The sequence below is a fragment of the Macaca mulatta genome, chromosome 5 (genome assembly GCF_049350105.2).
Source record: "Macaca mulatta isolate MMU2019108-1 chromosome 5, T2T-MMU8v2.0, whole genome shotgun sequence".
NCBI lineage: Eukaryota > Metazoa > Chordata > Mammalia > Primates > Cercopithecidae > Macaca > Macaca mulatta.
Window position 1 is genome coordinate 61221962 of NC_133410.1, and position 24116 is coordinate 61246077.

Consider the following 24116-nt stretch of genomic DNA (forward strand, 5'->3'; position numbering starts at 1 on the left):
TCAAGAGGACTAGGAAAGAGTATCATCTAGGAAAGAGTATCATATACTCTTTCCCAATAATATATTCCAGAGAATAATAACATTATTTGAATGGACATGTTATGAAGACCATAGATCTTTATATAATCTAATCTTTACTATGGAAGACCAAGTTTTAGGAATATAAGAAATGAGTTAAAAAGAAGTTTATCTGATTAAATTTGACAGCACAAATACATTTACAAAGTCATATTCAGTAGTTGGGTAAATAAGAGAAGATAATGTTTTCCAACAAACATTTTGAATAATGTAATGAAAATGCCATTGCATTATTCATCAAGTCCTTCTAAAGCACAAATATGAACTTTTCACCTACTTTTAATTCCCTCACACATAGTATAAATTAAATCATTACACTTTTGTTAAACCAGAACACCTTTCAAACTTTTTTTAGCCTCTTGAGGTTGATGAATTGTTTATTGTTAAGCAATTTGGTTGCCAGAAGGAGACATTCTAATGAGACTTTGGAAGCTAAATATGAAAAGTCTCATGAATTTGAAAAAAAATAGTGCACTTGTTGAGGAGTGCTTTGCTCAGATTCAAAGACTGGCTCAGTAGTGTGCCAGTTTTTCACATATATTGCTAAGTATCTTAATAACTTCAACTTACAAGGCAGAGCTAGCCAACACTTTCTAATACTACTCTGTCACCACTGAAGGATAAATATCTTTTAAAAGAATTTTGATATTGTTAAATATCTGCTAGAGGTAAAATGGTGACAAGAGAGGAGGCACAATTCCTTCATAAATATGTTATTCAAGCAAGACGTTCAGATTTGAAAGATAAAGGAAAATATGCCACTCAATTCTAGTTCCCTTGGATACTAGGACAGAGTTCTATATTTTGTGTTGTTTACTTCTAGATTGAGCAAATACGAATGGGCTCAAAAATACATTAGTTAACTCTAAGTATAATGTCTACTTCTTTAGAGATTCTGAATACAAATGCCCACACAGTTCCCCTTCCTTCCCTGTTTTAAAAGAGAAACTTGAGGCTTTTCTATCACATGTAACTCCTAGCTATATACTATAATATAGTATTATATTATCCTAATTATATACTATAATATGGTATTATATTATTAACATGTGACTCCTACCTATATATGTATATATTTTACATATGGCTATTTGAAGCACCTTAGCAGTGCCCAGCAGGAACACAGGCAGCATTCAGTAATTGTCGGTTGAGCTGAAATTACTAGTTAGCACTCAAGAAGTGTTATTTGAATGAGTGGATGGATGATGACCCACAAGTAATGCCCCTTTTGTGGCCTGTCACAGTTATTCAATATACATTAGCATGAAATATCAGAAGGTCAGTCAGTCTTAGGGTCTATTCATAGAAGTAAAATGTTGCTGTTTTAAATTCAGTAACTATGCCAATTTCAAGGACCATAAATATATGCTCTATACAGCAAATAGCATTTCATGATTGGAAACCAGAACACATATTTAACCTTTACATCAACCAAGTGTCTGTTTTTCCTAAGCAAAGAACCATAAACATGTCTTTTTACATTCATCAAAGGAAAATAAATGTTCATTTATCTTTTTTTTATATACTGGAGAAAAGTCTATTTCATTTTCTTGGAATTTAAAGATTGTTCAATTGATTTTCTTCACTCTTTTAAATAAAAAAGTAGGCAGGGATTAAACATGGAATATTTTCATTTAACATGATTTTTTTTTCAGGAGTAACAGCCAACTGTGCCAAAACTGTGAGAATAGGAATCATTTTCTCACTGCACTTGTGGGCTTGTGTCTTTGTAGGAGGCTATCTTTGAGTCCTTTTCTGGGAAGATTTCTTACAGGTAGAATCTTAGCAGCTTTGAGATACATGGGTTGGTAACTGCCTTAGATGGGGTTCAAGTTAAGCCTGCCTTGCTGACTTCAAATTTACAGCAAAGGTTGCTCTATGCCATGCTCAGATTATTAGTAACGACTCCACAGATCCCACAGAACACTAAGCAGGCTAAGATACACTCCTCAAACTGAATTGGCCAGCAAACCCTTTTGAAAATGCTTTTCATTTATATTAATATTTTGGGAAGTATGTGTAGAAACATCCTCCCCTCTACTGACCAGTAAATGATTCAAGAAAGTGCCAGCAAAAAATTTTTTAAAAAGAATATTTAATAATGAGATTGGTGAGATGTTCATCCATGTAGAGGGAAAGAGCAGAGTAAAAAGACAAATATTGGAGTTAGAAAGGGCATTGGAGATGATTTATATGTAGTTCACCTCTCACATAGAGCCTTTGCTTGATCAAACGTTAGTCAGACTCCTGAGCCTTCTTGTAGGCACATCTGCATATTTCCTTGTAATATCCGGTTTTAACAAGGACCCTTCTGATTTATAGTTTAGCAAGCTTAGCAAGAACCTCACCCCCATCTTAGAGATAAGATCACCTTTGATATCTGATTGGGATCCTCATCCCACATCTGCCCTCAAGTTATCTTCCTGGCCTGTCCTTAGCAAGAAATCCTCTTACATCAGTTTAGCCAGAATCCTCCTTACTCCTGATGCTTCCTTTAAGAATTTTCCACCCAACAACTCCCATCCACTCTGCTCCCTGACTATAAATGGCTATTCACTTGCCCATGCTGTATTTGGAGTTGGGCAAAATCTGCCTTTCCCATAGCAATACCCCAATGCCGTCATCCCCATGCTTACCTTGGTGGTTCTGAGTAAAATCTGCATTATTATGCTTCAATAAATATCATTGAACAATTTTTTTTCTTTAACACCTTTTTCATTTTGTGTTACCAAAATGAGTTCTAGGATGACAAATGACTTGTCAAATGTTGTAATAAACAGAGCTGGGATTTCAATTCTGAACATCATTTTACTTATCTATAATAGGACACCTTAAATTAACATAACCCTAGGCATCCTGGAATTTTTTTTTTTTTTTTTTTTTTGAGACAGGGTTGCACTCTTGTCACCCAGGCTGGAGTGCAGTGGCTCCATCTCAGCTCACTGCAACCTCCGCCTCTGGGGTTCAAGTGATTTCCCTGCCTCAGCTTCCCGAGTAGCTGGGATTATAGGCACCTGCCACCACACCCAGCTAATTTTTTGTATTTTTAGTAGAGATGGGGTTTCACCATGTTGGGCAGGCTAGTCTCAAACTCCTGACCTCAGGTGATCTTCCAGTCTTGGCCTCCCAAAGTGCTGGTATTACAGGTGTGAGCCACCGCACACAGTCAGCATCCTGCAATTTTTAAAGAACTACATGAAACTGAGAGTGAGACATTTAGTCCTGTTACGAAAATGGAATCTTCAATAATTTAATGCTAATGGAGAAGGAAAGGAGAAAATGGTGCCATTAAAGCATAGTTTAAGCAAGTAGTAGGAAAAAGTGACTTTAACACATCTAACTTTTAGGACTGTTAGTAGGGTGTATGATTGAAAGCATGACATTCAATGAAGAAAAGGCTAAACACAAAATGATGCTACATGTTGTTTAATGCCCATATGGTGAGAAAATAAAGAATTGCATGGAAATAATAGACATGCAGTTCGGGATATTGATTACATCTGAGGGAAAGGGATGGTGACTCAATCTGAAAGGGGTAACTAGTGTATTCTATTATAATGATATTTTTTAAGCTGGCAATATTATTCTTTAAACCTGTGTGTATCTTAAATATTGCCCAGTAACTTTTCACAAGGTTATGCAAGAGCAATCTTCAGTTAAGGAGGTGGTTATAGACTCATGCATAACTATGCTCCATACACAACCTGTCCCATCTCACCACCTAAATACTGGTTTAAGAGACATAGACATGATATTAATGTTGTTTAGCTTATCAAAATCTAGTGTCTTACATCATGAGGCTGATTATCAGACTTGCTACTGGTGACCTCTCTTTTCTCTCCCACTCAAGTTTCTTCACAAGATACATCTTGCCTGACTTCTGCTTGGGTCCTGGCACTGTTAGGCCCGTACACTTATTCTTATACAAACTCAAATCAGTAGACTATCACACTTACCTACTTGTTGGCTTTCCTTTCTCAGTGTTGGGGAAAACCCATTTTTCTGGGTTCAAACCTCTTCTGGTATAAACTACATAAATTCTAACAACTTCTGAGTTTTTAGCAAGCAATTCATACAATACATTCTTCCTGGTAATTTCAATACATGTAGATCTAAGGAAATTGAGTACTTACAGTTCTGAATACAAAAAAACAATAGGAACATACTATTTTAATAAAAGTAAGAATTTTTTAATTGACCTGGGGTACTAATAGGTGCATGGTTTTATTTTCACTGAACTCTTCTCAGTCTTCTGATTCATAAAGTTGTACTGATAAGTTCTGAGAGTGTCTGTTGTGTCCCAAGGATATCTAAGCCCTTTCGTGTAATTATTTCTCCCTGTTCCCATCATCCAGCTCCTGTTCTTTTTGAGCCATCAGAAAAAAAAAAAAAAATGAAATTCTACCTTGTTACAACAAACTGTCTATCCAGATTTAAAGGTGTTATAGTGCAGATTCCGGTGTCAAATAATCTCCTGGGAGTGATTATGAAGTGTGAGGCTGTGTGAGGAACCGCATGGCTTTCTGGCTATAGCATGGCAGCGGCCTGACTTCCCAGGAAACACCAAAGGGTCATGACTCTACAGGGAAGTGGAGGCCAAGTTTGTACTTTGTCAGCAAGAAAAATCTAGTTGGCAGTGTACACCAGGCTTAACCTCCCATTTTCCAATCCCGTCTTCCAAACCCAGGACTGTGGCATGTGCTACAAGGCAAGCAAAATACCGTATGAAGAGAGAATTAGTTTAAGATGTAATCTATGGCATCATGAAGCAGGTCCAGTGGCAGGGTCAGATGTTATAAGCTCTGGAGATTGCCAGGAGTACATGTTCTGCTTTAAGATTATCCTCTTAAAAAGAACTTAAAGGATTTTGGCTTTCCTGATTGGCCTCCACTGCCAGCCTTGATGTTGATGGAATAACCATAGATGCCCTCATTTCCCCTCTGCTAGTCTCAAATGCCAGTTGTAGGGAGATGACTTTCAGTGGAGGCATTCCCCTTTTATGATCCCGTATATTTTGGCTCAGCAGCCTGTATCATCAAAAAAGTCATTCCTCAAAACAACTGGTAGTTGAACCACAAAAGCATGGGCTTTTTCACATTGCCAGTTGGGAGGGGCAGTTGGGAATTTGGCTTGACGTAGACTTCTAACGGAATTATCCTGGATGTAATAAGGTATCTCAGCTACATACCCCCAGTAGCTTTTTGGCTTGGAAATTGGGAGTATTATTCAGGAGTTAGTAGGTTCTAATAATGAGTCCATTGTCACTCTCTGATTAATTTGATGTCACCTCAGGTGAGTTTCAGGCAGCAATATTGATAAAGGAAAGAGGTAGGTGATAACTGAGGCAAGGTCCCTGAGAAACTTCTCAAGTTATAGGTCATTTATCAAATTGCACATGTAGGGACTGTGAAGGGGTTTCATGATGACGTTATGAAGATGGTTTAGACCATGTAAAAGGTAGATTTTATTTTTGAAACTGATATTTTCTCTTTTGAAATTTTCCTGTTCACAAGTTACCTACTTTTTTCCCCTGAGGCTTCTGTTTTAGCATTAATTCAAAAAGTTTTGTGTTTATATGTGGGAACTGTAGTTATGATTCAACACTACAGTTGTGCGACAACACTATAAAACATACACTAATTTATTCTAGGCACAATAATCATATATTTTAGTTCTTACCTTATGAAGATAGTAATATTCTCATCACTATTTTACAACTGAAATGGACAGGGAAGTTAAGCTATTAAAAAACACACACACAAATCGTGTGACATGTCGGATTGTAATTAATGGGGTCTAATTCTTATTTAGTTGAAATTTGTAGCCTTTAAAGGAACTAAATTTTTTTGTTACATTATATTTAAAAATAACTTTATTTTTCAGTACTATAGAGAAATCCATATTTGGTGACATAAGTGGATCTTTTTTTATTTTTATTTTTTGTTATATTTTAAGTTCTAGGGCACATGTGCACAAAGTGCAGGTTTGTTACATGTGTATATATGTGCTATGTTGGTTTGCTGTACCCACCAACTCATCATTTACATTAGGTATTTCTCCTAATGCTATCCCTCCCCCAGGCCCCCACCCCATGACAGGCCCCAGTGTGTGATGTTCCCATGCAGTGTTTGATTTTCTGCCCTGGTGATACTTTGCTGAGAATGATGGTTTCCAACTTCATCCATGTCTTTGCAAAGGACATGAACTCAACCTTTTTTTATGGCTGCATAGTATTCCATGGTGTATATGTGGCACATTTTCTTTATCGAGTCTTTTATTGATGGACATTTGAGTTGGTTCCAAGTCTTCACTATTGTGAATAGTTCTGCAATAAACATACGTGTGCATGTGTCTTTATAATAGCATGATTTATAATCCTTTGGGTATATAACCAGTAATGGGATTGCTGGGTCAAATGGTATTTCTAGTTCTAGATCCTTGGGGAGTTGCCACACTATCTTCCACAATGATTGAACTAATTTACACTCCCACCAACAGTGTAAAAGCCTTCCTGTTTCTCCACATCCTCTCCAGCATCCGTTGTTTCCTGACTTTTTAATGATCGCCATTCTAACTGGTGTGAGATGGTATTTCTTTGTGGTTTTGATTTGCATTTCTCTGATGACCAGTGATGATGAGCATTTTTTCATATGTCTGTTGGCTGCATAAATGTCTTCTTTTGAGAAATGTCTGTTCATATCATTTGCCCACCTTTTGATGGGGTTGTTTGTTTTTTTCTTGTAAATTTGTTTAAGTTCTTTGTGGATTCTGGATATTAGCCCTTTGTCAGATGGATAGATTGCAAAAATTATCTGTTCTGTAGGTTGCCTGTTCGCTGTGATGATAATTTCTTTTGCTGTGCAGAAGCCTTTAGTTTAATTAGATCCCATTTGTCTATTTTGGCTTTTGTTGCCATTGCTTTTGGTGTTTTAGTCATGAAGTCTTTGCATAGGAATGGGGCCTATGTCCTGAATGGTATTGCCTCGGTTTTCTTCTAGAGTTTTTATAGTGTTAGGTCTTACATTTAAGTCTTTAATCCATCTTAAGTTAATTTTTGTGTAAGGTGTGAGGAAGGGATCCAGTTTCTGCTTTCTACATATGGCTGGCCAGATTTCCCAGCATCATTTATTAAATGGGAATTCTTTCCCCATTGCTTGTTTTTGTCAGGTTTGTCAAAGATCAGATGGTTATAGATTGTGGAGTGTTATTTCTGAGGCCTCTGTTCTGTTCCAATGGTCTATATATCTGTTTTGGTACCAATACCGTGCTGTTTTGGTTACTTTTGCCTTGTAGTATAGTTTGAAGTCAGGTAGTGTGATGCCTCCAGCTTTGTTCTGTTTGCTTAGGATTGTCTTGGCTATGTGGGCTCTGTTTTTGTTCCATATGAATTTTAAAGTAGTTTTTTTCCAATTCTATGAAGAAAGTCAGTGGTAGTTTGATGGGGATAGCATTGAATCTACAAATTACCTTGGGCAGAATGGCCATTTTGATAATATTGATTCTTCCTATCCATGAACATGGAATGCTCTTCCTTTTGTTTGTGTTCCCTTTTATTTCATTGAGCAGTGGTTTGTAGTTCTCTTTGAAGAGGCCCTTCACATCCCTTGTAAGTTGGATTCCTAGGTATTTTATTTTCTTTGCAGTAATTGTGAATGGGAGTTCACTCATGATTTGCCTCTCTGTTTGTCTATTCTTGTTGTACAGGAATACTTATGATTTTTGCACATTGATTTTGTATCCTGAGACTTTGCTGAAGTTGTTTATCAGCTTAAGGAGATTTTGGGCTGAGATGATAGGGTTTTCTAAATACACAATCATGTCATCTGCAAACAGAGACAATTTGATTTGCTCTTTTCCTAACTGAATACCCTTTATTTCTTTCTCTTGTCTGATTGCCCTGGCCAGAACTTCTAACACAATGTTGAATAGGAGTGGTGAGAGAGGGCATCCTTGTCTTGTGCAAAAGGGAATGCTTCCTGTTTTTGCCTATTCAGTATTACATTGGCTGTGGGTTTGTCATAAATAGCTCTTATTATTTTGAGATACATTCCATCAACACCTAGTTTCTTGAGAGTTTTTAGCATGAAGGGCTGCTGAATTTTGTTGAAGGCCCTTTCTGCATCTATTGAGATAATCGTGTGATTTTTGTTGTTGGTTCCATTTATGTGATGGATTACGTGTATTGTTTTGCGTATGTTGAACCAGCCTTGTATCAGAGAAGTATCCCTCAAATATTTACTTGTTTGTTTGCTTTTTTTCCTGTAATGGAAATGAAATTAAGTAGTAAGTAGATTGTCTGAAAATGGATATTTGAGAACTCTATTTTCTTCCCATTACGTCTGTGCTTGTGCAATTTTGTGTATAAATTTCTGTTCAGTTAATATTATAATCTAAGCATTTTTCATGTTATAAAAATCTTCATAAGTATCTTTTGCATGATATTCCTTCAAATAGTTATAATAACAGCTATCTATTCATTTTTCTATTCTGCAAACAAGTAGTTCTGAATTTTTCTCTGTCACAAATAATGGTGTAATAAATATCTTAGTGGTTAAATGTCTGTGTATTTATAACAATTTCTTTAGAATAAATCCACAAAGGTAAAATAAATGGATCAAGGAATATGAAGGTTTTAAAAACTATTGATGTACTTGTAAAACAATTGTCATATATACTATAAAATTAATATGTGGATGTGAGTCAGCTGTGTTATCCTTTGTAAATTATTCATATAATTCTAAATTGATACAAAATTATAAATCATATTTTCAGTATACTTCAGTTTAGCTTATAAAGTCAAATGTGGAATGATGAATAAAATCCATGAAATATTTCTCAGATAATTGAAGAGGTAGAAAAAGTTACTTTTGAAAAAGTGCTAAAATTCTTTAATAGATGGTTCCAGATAAGCTTCCACAGCACTGAACAGGTATCTAATTTTATCTAGTTAAATGTTTATGTTATATTGGTAAATAAATATGTTAACCAGCATCAGAAAATTAGGTAAAACTTTAGAAATATTGGTAAGTAGATCACATAGTGTTTGGGCTACAAAAGAGATAATAATTTGAGATGAGGCAAGAATTTTTAAAATTCCGATCTAAATTGAACCATGACAGGAGTCATTCCCTAGCATTTTGTAATCACTCCTCATTCATTAGCTACTAAACATGCCCGAAGCATGGCAATTCCTGTATATGTCACCTTGAAACTGTTTGAGCAAACCCAATCACCATATATAATCCTTAAACTTCTAAATTAATGTATTTCAATTACAAGAAAAAAGTACTTGAAAAGCTGTCTTCAAAGAGGAGGTGTGTCACAGACCTAAGTAAATTTAGAACCGAAGAGGATCTGTCACAATAAAATGTCAAATATGTGAACAGGAATATAGAGACAAGATGGATAGCCTAGTCTTGGTGTGTGTGATTTCAACTTACATGAACTTCAATAAAATAAAAATAAAATACTAGCAGAGTTTTTAAAATTTTAATTTATGACTTCTAAATTTTTTAAAATTACAGATCATAGAAAATCAGATCTGGAAACCCTACCTCAAACAACTTAGTGGTGAGCTAAGTCACAATCACCAATTGTCATTCACTGTCAATAAGAAATAATAGGATGTCTTATTACCAACCTTTATTTATACATTACATGTTATTATTATTACTGCATTTACTTTATAAACATGCTTTTCCTTATCTCTAGAGAATAGCAGCATTTTTAATGTTTCCTGGCCCTTTCTGAGGCAGCAGATATTCAACATACCCTGTCAGCCTTTCCACTCTACTGTCATACAATATTTACCCAGCCTTTATATCACCAAAGTTATATCTGTGTTTGGGCGTGCACACACACACATTCTGCCCCAAGGTGGCAGAATATTAAGTGCTTCTCTTTTGAACACCAATCAGCATCTAACTCTCTTGTTCTTGGTTTCAGCTCTCTCCTTTCATCCTTAGCTAATGGAACCCTAAAAGATTTTTCTTTTCTTCTCAATAATTTCCAGCTTTGGCCTTCATTAAGCACACTGAGGGATATACTATGATTCTGGAGTTTCAAGCAATCTTCTCTATAGGGAATTTGAAGACTGAAATTAACCGTGGGTATGGTGAAGAGGCATAAATTACATCCTCATCACCCACATTTTCCACAATGAGCTCCATTTACTTATTTATTTTATTTCAATGTAATAATATAAATTGTGGAATGGTAAAGTCTAATTAAAATATGTATTTACCTCACTAAATTATCATTTTTGTGGTGAGAACATTAAACATTCACTTTCTTAGCATTTTTCAGGAATACAAGAATTTCAAGAATTTCATCATTAACTATTGTACAATATTGTACAATAACAGATCTCTTACTTTTCCTAACTGAAACTTTGTACCCATTGACCAACATCTCCACAGTCCCCAATACCCCAACTGCCCCTGCCTCTGGTAACCACCATTCTATTCTCCCTCTCTCTCTCTCTTTTTTTTTTTTTAAGACGGAGTCTTGCTCTGTCGCCCAGGCTGGAGTGCAGTGACGCGTTCACAGCTCACTGCAAGCTCTGCCTCCCGGGTTCACGCCATTCTCCCGCCTCAGCCTCCCGAGTAGCTGGGACTACAGGTGCCCGCCGCCAAGCCCGGCTAATTTATTATTTTATTTTTTAAAATTTTTAGTAGAGACAGGGTTTCACCGTTTTAGCCAGGATGGTCTCAATCTCCTGACCTCTCTATTTCTGTATCAACTTTTTTAGATTTCACGTGTGAATAAGGTTGTGCAGTATTTGTACCTGGCTTATTTCACTTAACATAATGTCCTCCGGTTCATTCATGTTGCCACAAATGACAGGATTGCCTTCTTTCAGCCATTTTTTTATGGCTGAATGGTATTCCACTGTGTATATATACCACATTTCCTCTATCCATTCATTCATTGATAGACACTTAGGTTGACGATCTTGGCTACTGTGAATAATGTTGCAATAAATATGAGAGTGCAGATCTCTTTTTAAGACACTTTTATTTAATTAATTAATTAATTATACTTTAAGTTCTGGGATACATGTGCAGAACGTGCAGGTTTGTTACATAGGTATACATGTCCCATGGTGGTTTTCTGCACCTATCCACTCATCATCTACATTAGGTATTTCCCCTAATGCTATCCTTCCCCTTGCCCCCCAGCCCCCAACAGGCCCTAGTGTGTGATGTTCCCCTCCCTGTGTCCATGTGTTCTTATTTTTCAACTCCCACTTATGAGTGAGAACATGCAGTGTTTGGTTTTCTGTTCCTGTGTTAGGTTGCTGAGAATGATGGTTTCCAGCATCATCCATGTCCTTTCAAAGGACATGAACTCATCCTTTTTTATGGCTGCATAGTATTCCATGGTGTATATGTGGCACATTTTCTTTATCCAGTCTATCATTGATGGACATTTGGGTTGGTTCCAAGTCTTTGCTATTTTGAATAGTGCTGCAATAAACATACATGTGTGTGTGTCTTTATAGTAGAATTATTTATAATCCTTTGGGTATATACCCAGTAATGGGATTGCTGGGTCAAATGGTATTTCTAGTTTTAGATCTTTGAGGAATCGCCACACTGTCTTTCACAATGGTTGAATTAATTTACACTCCCGTCAACAGTGTATAAGCATTCTGGTTTCTCCACATCCTCTCCAGCATCTGTTGTTTCCTGACTTTTTAATGATCGCCATTCTAACTGGTGTGAGATGGTGAAGACACTGATTTTATTTTCTTTGGATATATAACCAGTAGTGGAATTGCTGGATCATATGGTAGTTCTATTTTTAATTGTTTTAGAAACCTCAATACTGTTTACTCTAATGGCTGTACTAATTTACATTCCCACCAACAGTGTGCAAGTGTTCCTATTTCTCTGCAGCCTCACCAACATTTGTTATCTTTTGACACAATGAACTCAACTTGAATGCACTTTCCCACAAATGAAGTGGGAAGTATATTTTGCTTGATCATGAGTGGGTTTTATTAGCCATTGAATGCGTTTTTTCTGGTAAGCTTCTTTTTGACCACTTTCTCCTTCTACTCCACTCCAAAAACTAACACACCATGTTATACTGAAATGGAATTTTATGCCAAGCTAACTTTCTCCTCTACTAGTTTGTAAACTTCTCAAGGGCAAAACAGAAATTTGTCTTATTCACGACTCTATCAATCATTAGAACCTAGAAGAGTATCTGACCCTTAGGAACACTCAATAAATAGTTTTTGAATGAATAAATGGTGGTCATTTTTTTGTTTTAGTCATTAAACTACCTCCATTTCATCTTACTGGCAGCGCTTGTGAATCATTATAACACAGGCTAAGTATAGTTTAAAAAAAAAAAAAAAGGGTCAGGAGGCTGGGCCAGTGATCAGAAGACAGGTGAGGAGGATTCAGTAATTTTAATATCAGGATCACTTTTTAACTTGTTTTCTTCTCATTAACAGATAAACTTCAGGGGTGTCCCAATTGGGAAACAAATTGGGTCAGTGTGTGATGTTACATAAAAAAATAAATAATCTCTCTAATAATAATGTCAAGAAATAGATTTATTTTTTTAAACTGGTGTGTCATCCATGATATATTAATATTATCATAAACTATATTAACTATCTAATCCTTTAGGGAATGGCTTTTAGTTATCACACCTAATCTTAAAAAGATATGTTGAAATTTGTAAACTGATCACAGTGACACAACAAGACAGAGGGAGACTTGAACTCAAATTTTCTCCAAGTATTCTTTCCACCATGTCGTAGATACAAGACCCTAGGGTGAAGCACTCAAAGATGGATCAGGCATAAACTCCCCAAGATGTACATAGTTCACAGGTAACATTATTAGTCATAATTCAGGTAGAAACTGGAGGTGCCATCAGATAAATACATGTAACTTGCACTGGGAGGATAAGGCAGTGAGAGCTGACTTCCACCTGGGAGATGAGGAAAGTCTTCATGGGTTGCTGAATAAATGGGATTTTTAGGATGGCAAGAATTTGGACATTTGGACTGTGAAGGAAGATCAGCTTAAATTGAGGAAAGCACATAATAAGCAAGGCTCGAGCTTGGGTTGAGGATCAGGTAGCAGTAAGTAGCTTAGCGTGGCAAGATCTTAAATGGGTGTAGTTCGTAATATGGTTGGAAAAGCCAATTGGGGCCAGATTGTGAAGGAACTGGAATTCCAGAGTGAGGCACTCAAATTTATTATGGAGACAGTGATTATTCAGGGCAGAAGTTTTCTGAGTGGACCACTGAAACTGTGAAGCAGGGGGAAATAATATGCTTGCACTATGGCCATACCTTGTGTAACCCATTTTTATCAAATCAAATATGTGTGCACCTGTTTCTTTGGCTGGTGTCAGGAAATCCTTTTATGTTTCCTCGGGGTAAGATTTTCCTTGTATACCTCAGAAGGGGAAACTGAAGATCCTATGAGCATTTCCAAGAAATGGGCTGTCCCAGGGCAGTAAGCCCTGACTTCTGCCCGACAAAACAGGTCTGCTTTGAGCAGGATGTGCACTGCACACATTCAATTGATAGCAATGGGAAAAGCAGATATTCCATCTGTCCAATGATCAAACACATAAAATCACACAGGAATGTACAGTATGCTGGTTTGAACAACATAGGCATTTGCCTAAACCAGAGAGAAAAGACCTGCCTGTTTATGTCCCCTGGTAAGAACATTAGTGAGGGAAAGCTTTGATGTTTAAGCAATCATATAATCGACTCTGCTGTTGGATCCAGAAGCCCAGGGTTGGTTTCAGGAATGAACACCGAACATTTTTAATGGCACTATGAATAAATGGAGGCATGTGGCGAAGAATGTTAAACAGATAGACTATTATCTCTGAAATATTCTGATTTTGCAGATTTTGAACTTTGCCTCTCAAAAGTCACTTTGTTAGTGTTGATGGGTTTAGGTGTTAGGTGCTATTCCCTGAAACAAACAAACAAAAAGCAACTCATAGATTCTCAAGTATGGTGGGCAGAAAATTTTGTGCAAATTTTAAGCGGATAAGGTAGACAGGATTTAAGGAGAATACATCTGTTCTAGGATTTTATGATTAGAACTGGAGGCAATTCCTCACCCTTTTACCCCATACATCCAATGAATTTGCTCAGTTCTATTTACTCATCTTTGACAAAACTATAACCATCTGCCCCTTTCTGTCACCAGCTTAGTTGGGGAACTAATTGCTTTCTTTCTGAATGAATGTAATACTTTTCTAACTGGGTTTCCTGTCTACATTCTCCTGTTTTCTCTATCCAATCTGCAAACCATCTCTTCTTTCTCCTACCCAGTCTGCAACCATTCCAAACTAATGTTCTTAAAATACTATTCTCACTCAGTTACTCATCTGTCCGTACCACTTCATGGTGTTTCATCGCCTCCTGTGCAGTTGAGCATTCAAGGTACTCCTGATTAAGTTCACCAAGTAGCTGATACTCCTCCATTCCAATATTTATCAACATGTACCCTGATTTGTGCTACACTAATCTCATTTTTCTATTTTGCACTTTTTGGAAATTCCCTCTCCTTCTGTATCGCCATCCTCTAATTAATATGCTCTTTCTTCTAACCTTCTCTTCATCAGCCTGAATTTCAAAAGTTTACCTGATTACTCCAGTACGCTTTGGTTTCTACGTTTGAGTATGGCTTTCTGAATTTATGTGTGAACTCCTAAGTCCGGCCCTAAAATATGGACTGCCTTATTTTGTTATTTATCCACCGTTCAGCTGAATATTGTCTCCCAAAGCCATTTCTTGTGTCATCAGATCAAGAACCATTTGCAGTTCCACTTTTGTAAACTCCACAGTGTTCAGTGATTTTATAAAGTTTGATAACTAAAGCAAATTGTAAAGATAATAAATTTCAGGAAAAGCTTCTAAATTTAGAATTATTTATTTTAACCCACATTGTAGAATGTTACAGAAAAAAAAAAAGACTGACCACTTTGTCTATATTTTCTATAAAAACAAATAGGAAAATGGATATTCCAAGAAGAAGGTTTTAGGAAAAATACAATCTTTTTCAGACAGATAAATGCTGAGAGAATTCGCCACTACGAAGCCACCAATACAAGAACTGCTAAAAGGAGCTCTAAATCGTGAAACAAATCCTGGAAACATGTCAAAACAGAATCTCTTTAAAGCATGAATCACACAGGACCTATAAAACAAAAATACAATTTAAAAACCAAAAACAAAAAAACAAGATACTTTGTTAATTTTTGAGAAATATTGTGAGTTTGGAGACAAACAATTCTCTGAGTAAGAATTATGGTTGCATAATTTTAATGTGTAATAGATTATGCCTTATAAGAATGTTTTATAAAGAACCTCAGTGAAACCTCCACTGTTTTCTTAGGAATATCTACAGGATACTTCACGACTAGATAAATTTAGAAAGTGGCTAGTGTTGGGGACAAAAGCCTCCTTAGGACATCAGTCACCTCTGTAAATGGACTTTGGATTGAAGACTGAAATAGGCATCAGGGCACTAGTGAGTGTCCACAAAGATGAAGTGAGCTTTGAAAGAGGAAAGACTGTTCTTCTCTGGCTAAGAGACTTGATACAACACTGAACAGTTTCAGATGAGTTTTATCTCTATAAGCAGGAACACAGGAGTAGCCTAGTTTAAAACAACAGCTTAGAAGTCGAGTGCTTTGAAACCAATGGTGGTAAAGACTGGGGAATAATCCATTTATTAAATCAGTCATCAAAAAATAGGTTTCATATAACTCCTTTCTATACCACACACTCTACTAAGGGGCCGAGCTTATAAAAAATATTTTTATAAAGGTAACTGTTGCCTTCAAGGAGGAGGAATGTTGAGCAGCATCCCTGGCCTCTACCCTCTAGATACCAGTAGCACTCACCCCTGTCCCAACTGTAATGAGCAAAAATGTTCCCAGATGTTGACAAATGTCCCCTCAAGAGCAAAATGATCTCCAGTTGAGAACCACTGTTCTCTGCTAAAAGAGTGACTCCCAAACTTTTGTGGACACATGAGTCACTTAAAATGCTGGTTTAAAATATGGGTCCCTGGGTCCTGCATCCTAAAATTTAATTCAGCAAAACTGAGGTGGGTACCAGTAATCTGGATTTTCAACAAACAACCCAGATGATTCTGATGCAAGAGAAATCTGAAACTGAAACTTTGCAAAACACCGTGCTCGAGGAAAACAAAGCTTAAAAAAAAACTTGGCTTTTACCTTGAAGGAGTTTGTCTGACAGTAATGAAGGCAGACACGTGCCTCATGAGTTTATAAAACTGCAAAATAAGGCGAAAAGTAGGTACTGGGTGTAAAATATAAATAACTATTTCAGAAGTTTACAAAGCAAGAAGATCCTGTCTTTTTCAGAGTTGGGCAAGTTAGGGATGTCTTAAAGGTAAGTAGATATGGAAATACGAGGTTTGAATAAAGAATGACATATTCATGGATAGTTATGAGAGAAAAGGGGGGCTCTAAGCAGAGGAAATGGCACAAGCAGAGACAGAGAGGCTGTAAACTTTATAACTAGAATCTAAGATTTATGTCCCCCAAATATATTTTGAGACAAAGTATGAAATATACCCAGTACTGTGTCTGGCACATAGCAAGCAACTACCAAATGTCAACTCTTTCATGATCATAATTATCCTTTCCCTGAAGGTATTACAACAACACCTTCCCAGAGAATGCACTCAACATAGCCAGTGGTAATCTGGAATCCCGCTGTTCTTCTCTTTTATTTTTCATTATGGGAGTGATGAAGAAATTTTTTCATGGTTGAGTTTTATGAATTTTAGTAGAGGGCTGGAGAAAGATGATATAATAAGACAGAATAGGAAGTAAATTAATCTTTACAATTTGAAAATGGTCCTAACATTCCCTCTTCTATTTTTTTTTTTTTTTTTTTGAGACGGAGTCTCACTCTATTGCCCAGGCTGGAGTACAGTGGCGTGATCTCGGCTAACCACAACCTCCACCTCCCAGGTTCAAGCAAATCTCCTGCCTCAGCCTCCTGAGTAGCTGGGATTACAGGTGCGCACCACCATGCCCTGCTAATTTTTGTATTTTTAGTAGAGACAGGGTTTCACCATGTTGGCCAGGCTGTTCTTGAACTCCTGACCTCAGGTGATCCACCCGACTTGGCCTCCCAAAGTTCTGGGATTACAGGCATGAGCCACCATGCCCGGCCATTCCCTCTTCTATTAATCTTTCCCTAGGAAAGTCAATTTTACTAAAGTACTTAATAAGAGATTTCAGGTCCTAGGTGAAGGGATGGCCCAAATGAGATACACTGTAGATTTTATCCTCAACCCCATTTCTGATTTTCCAGGAGTAGAACTCACTGCTTACTGCAAGGCTCCTGATAAATGTTACAGGCCACACCTCCCCCAGACATTACAACTAAACACCTTCATTCTACACTGAACTAAGTGAATAAGCACTTATACTTTCCCCTTGAAATCATTATTAAATCATTCATTCAAAAATTGCTTTTATGTAACATCTTTCTACACCATACACTCTACTAAGGACAGAGGTTATATTAATACAAAACTATTTATATTGAAATACCTGCAATAAGTTTGGGGAGTTGAAGGGAAATGTTATTAAGCAACCGTGCACACTTATTTCAATCACCCCACGTTGGTACCTCTAAGCCCCTGAGTCCTGAGTCGTATATTAACTCCTCAATCCACTTCTTTTTTCTCTTTCTCTTTTATTTTTCTACAAATTATTTGTACCTGTCTCAGCTTTACTGAAATAAATTTTAGGATTTAGGGCACGGGAACCCATTTTTTAAACCAGCATTTTAAGTGAGTCTTATGTCTACAAAAGTTTGGGAATCACCGTTTTAGCATAGACCAGTGGTTCTCACCTGGAGGTGATTTTGCTCTTGAGTGGACATTTGGCAACATCCGGAAACATTTTTGTTCATCGCAGCTAGGACGTGGGTGAAAGGTATTAGTGTCTAGAAGGCGGAGGCCAGGAATGCTGCCCAACATCCTATGAAGCACAGGACAATCTCTAGCACATTGCGAAACACTGTCATAGAGCAAACAGCATCATGTACCTATAGATGATCAGTACATGCTTCTTGAATAACAAACTTGTGAAGTGAGTTGAGAAAAGCAAAGTCAGCACCCTTACTGAGGGCTCAGCTTTGTTCCTTCTTGGATATGCCTGGTGGGGTTGCTTCACAGCTTTGAACCTGCCTAGTTGTATGGGGCCCCAGCGTGAATGGGGTTATGAAGGCCCAACACCTCGTAAAGCCCATCCATTTAAGTGACATTATATTTAGCGCTCTTTATGTGAGAGAAACAACCTTATTTTTTTTAAATGTTTACATTATAATATTTTTCTTCTTGTAGTTCTTTACATAGTTTCCTAAATTTTAAAACCGCCTAATATTAATATGTATTTCCTTAGGCAACCCCAGCACTTCTGGAGTAGGATAGAGCATGATTCTCTATATCACAGACAAGGAAGCTTAACAAAGTGGTTCCATGATTTGCTGGTGATGTGATGAATCAGCACCCTTATAAGGATTAGAAGCTACTGTTTTCCAGGAGCAAGCCACCAGCAGGCATTGCCTCTCAAATACTTATTTTGATACCTTTTTTCCCTCATTAAAAAATAGAGTCTTCTGAAATCTGACAGTAGATGCTTGACATATCTCACATTTATCTTTTTGTTGCGCTATCCTAAATGAATTGTCAGCCATCATAACAATGTAGCATTTCCCCTGTCTGGAGAGAGGATATGTTTAGATTGTCTCTGTGGAAGAAAACTAGCAGCTCCCTCTAACAGCGGTCAATTCGGAACTTTACAGCTAACAATCTCAGCGTGGGGGGTATTTTTAAATGTAGGTCATTTGGAATTTTTGACAATGTTGTATTGGTATAATAAGCAAAATATTCATTTTGTAAGAATAATTATGTACAGTATGTGGATATATACTATATGTATGTGTATATGTATATACACATAAATCTATAGTATACAGACTAAAAATATAAAAATTAAGTACAAGATGGTTTGAGAAGACTCATTTTTTATTCTTCCACCTCAGTTTCACTCTTTTGATTTTTGTTTGGATGGAAAAGCACCCAGCTGATGTTGATAAAGGGATAGTTGATGCATATATTGGGGCAGAAGGTATTTAGAAGATCTCTGTATCTTCTGCTCAATATCGTTGTGAGCTTAAAACTGCTCTAAAAAATAAAGGCTATAAAACATTCTTTTTAAAGCCCCCAGCTTGGCTGTTCTGTATTGAGGTTCTCTGGCATTTGGATAATGCCTTGACTATATAGCATCAGGAAAGAAGAGCACACAGATTCGGTTACAGTTTTCCTTCTTAAAATAAATTATTATTTTAAAATATTTATTTATGCAGAAACTTTTAGATATAACTAAAGTGTTACATTATAGATTCCTCTACAACTTCTTTAAAAATTTGGATATAGACTCCATTATTTTTCTTTTTTGAATATTTGAGAAATTCAGTTCTAGTCTGCTCAGTTCAAAGGTAAAAATTAGTTTAAGAGACTGGAAAGTATTTAATGGCGTGTAAAACATTTTTTGGGTGGTCTTTCTGTAACTCATCTTTCTTATTTTCCTTCTCCTTATCACCTAGATTTTCAAACATGTTTCAATATGGACAAGTGGATTAAGGGAAAATAATTTCTAAAAGAAATGTACCTAAAGAGAAGAGGAAGGAGAAATACAAAGACTAATTTTAAGGGTGTTTCATATTTTTCTCTTCATCATTTAGTACAAGGATAACTTTCACTGCTGTCTAATAAAATGAACCAAGAGTGAAAAGTTCAAATATTAGGCTTTCCTGTAATGCTGGTTTCAGAACGGCCTGAGAGCCAACATCAGCGGAGTGGCCGAGGGTGTTCATGTTTCTGTCTAGTCTGTGGTGGACTGCTGCGATGGCTACTTGAGGGCAAATAAAACTCCCAAAACCAAAATTTAACCTGCACCTCAGACGATCAGTGACCTAAGGTTAAAGAACTTTGCTTCAAGTCTCCAGTTACTTCCCCTGCCTTTCACCAACCCCTCTCCCAAAATTGCCTTTTCAAAGCTAAACAAACAAAAAAATCAAAACCCCAGACTTCTCAACAAAAGGTATTTTGTTTTCTATGCAACTGTCGTGTAGGCTATATAAAAGTTACAGTCATGGCAGAAGGAAACTTACATTAAATTAACATTCTCCCAAACAACTTAAAATCAATGGACGTGTTTTCCTCCAGAGAAATCCATAATTACTTTGGCTTCAGCACAGCAGAAAATAACAGAGTATCATAGGCAGTTTTCTGGGTTGACTATAGTTCAGATCAAGGGCCACATATGCTGCAAACCTCTGTAATGGCAAGTAACTATAGGGAACCTATGAAGTCATTTAGCAATTTAAGTGGTCCACATCAAAACTTCCAAATAGGTTGGAAAAACAAGTGTTCATTTCTCATGGAATACCCTGAAATGACCAGTACAAAACATTAAAGTAATAGCCTAGTTATTTAAGCCTGTGTCCTTAGACTAGGGTTGCTAGATAAAATACAGGACATCTAGTTAAATGTGACTATCAGATAAATAATTTTTCAGTATAAGTATGTCCCAAATATTGCATAAAACATACTTATATTAAAAATTACTTGTCATTTCTCCGAAATTCAAATTTAACTGGGTGTTCTGTATTTTTATTTGCTACGTCTGCTAACTTTACCTAAGAAGATATTTTCAAACTTTAATTTTAAAAATTCTGTTATTAAATACTAAAATAGCTGTCTATATGTATATATATATTTAAATTTAAAAAGCCATGCAGATATACAAAATGTAACAAATGCCAGTGCTGAAAGGCACAGTCTGGGAAAAGACAGCTGAAAAATTTTTTTAATTAAAGAGAGATTTCTTAAACTGAGATATACTTAATCCATCTCTTACACTCCAGAATGATCCAAGTCATGCTGATGCAAAAGGCGGGTTCCCATGGTCTTGGACAGCTTGGCCCCTGGGGCTTTGCAGGGTACAGCCTCCCTCCCAGCTGCCTTCATGGGCTAGTGTTGCTTAATGGTAATAATTATCTCATTCAGAATTCCTAGAATCATGAGGAGTTATTAGGAAGGAAAATATAAGTATAGATGTTTCTCCCCTCTTAAGTAGTCTATGACCTCTCTTTTAATCTTTACTATTATAAACACTTTTTTGTGTTATACCAAGGGGGATCAGATTTGTGCGTAAGCTAGAAGTTAGACATACCTAGGCACGTAACATGAACTGGGGGGCAGGCTGCCAAGAGTCTGCTCAGATGAGCAACAAGAGAGACTCCCAAGGAAAGCAGTGTCACTCCCAAGCTTGGCCCAATAATAGAATAACTAAGTTGGAGAGGAAGAGTGACTCTGGGTCTGATCATGTCACTTGTTGTGGTGGTTAATTTGATGAGTCAACTTGACTAGGCTAAAGGATGCCCAGACAGCTGATAAATACATTATTGCTGGGTGTGTCTGGGAGGGTGTTTCTGAGGGTGTTTCTGGAATGAGATTAGCATTCGAATCAGTAGGCTGAGTAAGGAAGATTCATGCTCACCATTGTGGGTGGACATCACCAATCCATTGCAGGCCCAAATGAAGCAAAAAGGCAGAAGAAGGGCAAATTGACTCTGTCTACTCGAGCTGGAACATCCCCTTCTGTACTTTCCAGGAACAACTGCTGCTGCTTTTTACAACTACACCTTCTCCACCTGTACTCAGACCTCAAAGCTTTTGAGGTCCAACTGTACTCAGACCTCAGACCTTTTCATTCCCTTGGACCTCAGAGCTTCTGGTTGGTTCTTGGACCTGCAAATTCTGGGACCTACACCACTGGTTTCCCTGGTTCTCAGGTCTTTGAACTTGGACCAAAATACACCACTGGCTTTCCTGGTTCTCCAACTTGCAGACAGCAAAGGTTCCATTTCTCCAAGGAATCTTGACAAGAATACTTATATTACTCATTCATTCTGCCTCCATGGACATGTATCTAGGTCTTGTGGGAGAACTGTAAGTAAAATCAGAAGAAGAAAACTACTGTTTTATTAAAACTCCTGCATGGGCAGAAGCTGCTTTAGTTCTCTTCCTAAATATGTCCTATTCCATTACCTTTGGCCCCTTGAGTGTTCTAGTATATGTTAAGTATCCCTTATTTTGAAATGCTTGGGACAAAAAATGTTTCAGATTTCAGATTTTTCAGATTTTAGAATACTTGCATGTACATAATGAGCTATCTTAGGGGTGAAATCCAAATCTAAACAGGAAATTCATTTATGTTTCATATATGCCTTATAAACATAGTCTGAAGATAATTTTACACAATACTTTAAATAATTCATATATAAAATGAAGTTTGTGTACATGGAAACATCAGAAACCAACCGTGTCACTATCTTAGCTACATTCATGTGGATAATCTGTGGTTGTTTGGTATTACCAACATTTCTGACTCTGAATTAATATGTTACCAATAAGCAAAATAAGCAATCATTTGCTTGTACTTATTCACATATAATTACTTGTAAAAAATGACATACCATTAATACAATGAAAAAAAAATGTGCTCAGAGTAACTAACAGTACAATAGCATCACCATAATATCTGCATCAGCTATTCAACAACAGCAACAAAAAATTGTGTGTTGTGAACCTGTGTTGTGCAACCCATTCAATGAGATCAGGTATGTAATTTTCCTTTTGGCATCATGTTAGTACTCAAAAATTTACAAATTTTAGAGCACTTCAGATTTTTTATTTTTTTGGATTAGGGATGCTCAACCTGTACATTCACCAGGTGTCCATTGGGAGATGTACAAATATATAAATTTTGGAGCACTTCAGATTTTGGAGTTTTGGATTAAAGATGTTCAACCTGTACATTCACCATTGTGTCCATCAGGAGACAGTGGTGCTTTGTGGGAGATTGCTTTGAAGTCTGAGTACAGGTGGAGAAGTGTAGTTGTAAAAAGCAGCAGCAGTTGTTCCTGAAAAGTACAGAAATACAGAGAGGAAGCAGCAGTGGGGCCTGGGAAATGAAGCAATATCCAGTGTGAGAAGCTATAATTGGTAGACTCTGGCAGTACCAAGGAGAGGGGTCATGGTGCCCAGAGTGCTGACATTACCCAGAAGTGTTGATGTTACCTGGTGATCAGCTGTACCAGAAAAGGTAGTCGTGTGTTCTCAGTGTTCAGTGAGACAGCTGACTGCACTCATTTGTAAGCACATGTAAAACTTCTGATGAGTTTCCAAATATTTGGGCAAGGAATCTTTTCAGGGTATGAATAAGAGGAAGAGCCAAAGAAACAGAGATCATGTTTAATTCTCATAATATCAGTAATAGTCATTGTAAATAAAATATTGTGTAGTTTCAGATATTCACATTCTTATTTTATAAATAAGAAACTAAATCTCAAAAAAGCTAACCACCTTGTAAAGGACAAAGGTGGAACAGGAATTCAAGCATTCTGATCAGTTTTTGATGCTTATTCTACTATGATACTGGTGTCCCTAATTTCAAATATTTTCTACACAGGTATTTGATACCCAAGCCCTTTCAAAAAATACATGACATATGAATTAATAAATTCCTCATTTTTCTATGTGTCAGGTGCAATATATTTCATATCCACCTAGATTCATTCATTAAAATTTTATTCATTAAAATGTTTTGAATGTTATTTATTTGAAGAATGTCTCCTCATCTTTATCTGAATAAATAGTTATTAAATTTAAGATTAGGACATGTATCCCCAAATCTGGTAAGAAGTAAGAAGATATGTTGCTATAAAAAAAACAAGGTAACTGGAGACTTTAAAGAAGCATAAAATAGTTCAATCACTGTTTTCTAAAGCTACCTTTGAAAAGGACATTCAAGCAAGATGTCATCATGGGGATAGATAGGGTCAAAACTATTAGCCGTGCCAGATTAGTCCAGGAAAGCTAGATCAGGCATCAGGTCCAATCCACAAGCAAAGTAGCAGCCAAGAT